The following is a 4,225-nucleotide window of genomic DNA, read 5'->3' on the forward strand; positions in this document are numbered from 1 at the left end:
GATCTCTACGGAACAAGTTAAATGAATAAATCATCCGATTCGGAGCCAGAATAACAAGTATAGTCTAGGTGGATTTTTCCTTAGGTATTATCTTAATTCAATCGATTTTCCAAAAAGCAATTCCCCAATTCTATTCTCTGTGAGTTCTTAGCTTAGATAATTAGTTAGTTAAAACAAAACCCCATTATTCTTAGGCTAGATAATAAAAAGGCAGTCAGTACTAGTACTTCTAGTTCCTTTGGGTTCGACAATCCGGTCTTGCTAAAACTATACTACTGTTCGATAGGTACACTTGCCTACATTACGATAATAGTTAGTTTCAAGAGCAATTAATTATAAATATTTAAAACCTATCACAAAATCACGCAATCAAGTTTTTGGCGCCGTTGCCGGGGAACTAAGATATTAGGAATGCTTAATTTTTATTACTTTAGCTATTTATTTTTCTTGCAATCTAATTTTTAATTTTATTCTAATTTACTAATTTTCTCTTTCTTTCTTCTGGTCGGTTTTTTATAGTTTATGACTAGAAGAAACCCATCAGGACCACTACTTTTTGATGAAGAAATCGATCACACAGTTCGCAGACATCAAAGAGAAATAAGGCGAAGCTTAAGATATACAGAGAACGAGCAAGAGGACGATACTCAACCTCCAACCGAAGAGATGGCCGAAAACCAAGGCAATCAACTACCTCCTGCAATTGCAGTTAATCAAAATTCTGCTCCACGCACTATGTATGATTATGCTAAACCTTCTTTAACAGGAACTGAGTCAAGCATAGTTAGACCTGTTGTAGCTGCAAATACTTTTAAGCTGAAACCTAACACTATTCAAATGATACAGCAATTTGTTCAGTTTGATGGTTTGCAGGATGAAGATCCCAACGCTCACTTAGCAAAGTTTTTGGAACTCTGCGATACATTTAAAATCAATGATGTTTCTGATGATGCCATACGTCTTCAGTTGTTTCCCTTTTCATTGAAGAACAAAGCTAAACCGTGGTTGAACTCGTTACCACGAGGGTCAATTACTACTTGGGAATAAATGACTGAAAAAATTTTACTAAAATATTTTCTGCGGGCTAAAACGGCTAAATTACGTAACGATATCTCTTCTTTTGTGCAGATGGATTTAGAAACACTCTACGATGTATGGGAGAGATACAAAGACCTTTTGAGATGGTGCCCTCACCATGGGTTACTGCTTTGGCTTCAGGTTCAAACATTCCATAATGGCTTGAATCCTTCGACTCGGCAAATGGTTGACACAGCTACTGGCCGAACCATCAATAATAAAACACCTGAAGATGCTTATGAGTTCATAGAGGAGATGCCACTATATAACTATCAGTGGAAAGTCATGAGGACAAAGCCAACGAAAATAGTCGTGTTTATAACGTTGATTGGCTGACCGTGCTCTCTAATCAGGTAGAACTCTTGATTAAGAAAATTGATGGTTTTCTTAGTTCTTCACAGGTTCACCCAGTAATGCAGTCCGAAGCAAGTGGAGGTGGAACAAGCCATTTGGAATGTGACAGCCCAAAATTGACCCTAGTCGGAATGTGGTTTCGGGACCACAAAATCGAGGCATAAAAATAATTTAAAATTTATTTTGATGCCTATGATATGTGTTAAATTGTGTGTGACATTTTTGATGATTTGATTTAGTGTTATAAATGTGAATTTCACTAGAAAGGGCCTAGTAGTAAACTTTGAAAATATGATGGGAAGATGTGGGATGACTAGTTGATCATGCATGCAAAAATAAGGGATTTGCATGTCAAATTTCCCCAAAAGAAGCATAGTGGCCGGCCAAGGTAGGTGTTGATGGGCAAGGGAAACATGTTTCCAACATGTTTGGTTAGTGAGTTATGTATGAAGAAATAAAATAAGAATTAGCATTAAAGAAATGAACAAAAAAAAAGATGAGCATGGATGCCCCCCATTGTTAGTGCAACTAAGAAAGAAAACAAAAAATTTTGTTCATCCTTGTTCTCTCCTTTTTGGGCCGAAAATACTAAGAGGAAGAAGAGATTTTTGCTTCATTTTCTTTTGTTAGAAGAGATCTAGAAGGAAATTTGGCTAAACTTGCATCAAGAGTAAGGTATGTATGAGGTTGTGTTATGAGTTTCATGCGTGTTTTAGTTGCTAACTTGATGTTCATGTTAGCCATGGTTCAAATCCTTGTTATGCCATGGGAATGGTATTTGGCCAAAGTTGTTATTGTGTTAAAGCCATTGCATGCTAAATGTGAAGCTTGCTAATGATGCATGCAATGATGGATTGTCTACTCTTGAAATTTCTTTGTAGCCATCTTGAGTAAGACATTGAGTTTTCTTTTGTTTAACCATGATTGAAGTTGAAAGGGCATGATTGTGATGTATTCGCCATGATGCATTCATGAGCATGGTTCATGCTTCTTGCATGTTAGTTAAAATTTGTGTTTTGGATGGCTATGGACACCTTGAAATTCAGCCTTGCACCTATATGTGTATATATGATTGCACATGATATTTTGATTATGAAGAAAGTGATAAATATGTTGTTTAAAGAAGAAATTTGTTGAAGAATGTTGTGAAATTTGCATGTATAATCGGCCTAGTACACATATGATGTGAAAATCTTGCAATTTATTGTTGATTTTGTGCAAGTATGACTAAGTATAATCGGCCACATGAGGGGAATTATTGTGCATGCATTCGGTTAGAGGCAAGCTTAATGATGCCTATTCTTGACTTAGGTAATCGGCTACCTTGTTGTGAGCTAAGGCCGAATGTGTGCGTAATTAAAGAAAATTGACTAAAGTGCTTAGTTATGTGATGTTGAGTCAATGATATGTGTATTCGGCCAAGGCTAGCAAGCGAGACTTTAATGAATTGAATTTGTTTGAATTAGCTCAAGAGCTTAGAGGGCCACAATTGGATAAGGGGAAGGAAAAAGTGATCGATTAGCCGTCGAAGCCGTTCGACAACATCCGAGGTAAGTCCTCAAGAAATGACCCTACTCGAATTATGTGAAATGAAATATGGATGTGTAATGATTATTGATTTATGTGTGTATGAGTATTTGAATGATACGGGCTAAGTCCCGAAGGCGATTATGCAAGTGATATGTTTGTGTTTGAGCCTTAGTAACGAAAATGAAACATGGATGTGTAATGATTATTGATGTATGTGTGTGCATGAGCAATTGAATGATATCCGGGCTAAGTCCCGAAGACATTTATGCTAGTAATTATATCAGGTTAAGACCAAGGCCATTGTGCTAGTGACCACATCCGGCTAAGACCAAGGCATTCGTGCAAGTTGTTAAATCTGGGCTAATACCAAGGCATTTGTGCAAGTCGTTCTATCCGGGCTAAGACCAAGGCATTCGTGCATGTGGTTATATCCGGTTGTATTCAAGAAGCTTGGGCTGAAGGTGGCGTTGGTTGCAGTAATAAATTTAATTAGTACGCTCGAAAAGCCCAAAGGAAAAGGTATGTTTATATGTGCATTGGAAAAGTCGATATGTTTGAGTAACATTCGCTCAATCGACTAACAAATTTTCAGCTATTGAATTGGTTGATATCTTGTGAAAGTATACAATGATGAAGTGTGAAGTAAGTATGATTATGTGAATGTGTATTAATGAAATGATTCATTTGGCTATGTGAATGTAATGCTTTAGTTAAAGCTGATTTTATTGCTTGAGACTTACTAAGCATAAAAATGCTTACCCCGTTGCTTTGGCTCTCTGTTTTATAGATTTTGCTCGTTAGCGATCGGATTCGGGATCATTAAAGTCGAAGTCATCTACACTATCAAAGCCTCCATTTTGGGTATAATTTTGGTTGAACTTTGAAATGGCATGTATAGGACTACCCTATTGTAGAAGGTCATGTACCTTTCGGTTTTATGTAAGCTTGGATAGCCATGCGAAAATGGCTTAGATACGTTGTTAGTATGATTCTATAATCGTTTGTATGATGATCATTATGGGGTATGGAATGGTTTTGAAAAGATTAGCCATTGGAATGGTTAATCATGATCACACTTGTGCTATGTATGCAAAAAGGGCCAATTGAATCGTGGAAATCATGAAATAGGTAAAGTTTACCTTGAAAACAGATGCTGGCAGTAGCAGTGGTGTGGTTTTGAAAAATCACCAAAATTTGTAGGAATGGTATTAAATAGTGAATAAGTTATGTAAATGAACCTTGATGAGTCTACTTTCATATGGAA

General features: G+C 36.7%; 1 non-coding gene across 1 annotated transcript; it reads right to left on the reverse strand.

The window, feature by feature from the left end:
- Positions 1 to 1,095: 1,095 nt before the first annotated feature.
- Positions 1,096 to 1,202, reverse strand: LOC128287028 (small nucleolar RNA R71). Its single transcript, XR_008277728.1, has one exon. It is a non-coding gene; the product is annotated as a small nucleolar RNA R71 (small nucleolar RNA).
- Positions 1,203 to 4,225: the final 3,023 nt, after the last annotated feature.

This window comes from Gossypium arboreum, chromosome 13 (assembly GCF_025698485.1).
Source record: "Gossypium arboreum isolate Shixiya-1 chromosome 13, ASM2569848v2, whole genome shotgun sequence".
NCBI classification, from domain to species: Eukaryota; Viridiplantae; Streptophyta; class Magnoliopsida; order Malvales; family Malvaceae; genus Gossypium; species Gossypium arboreum.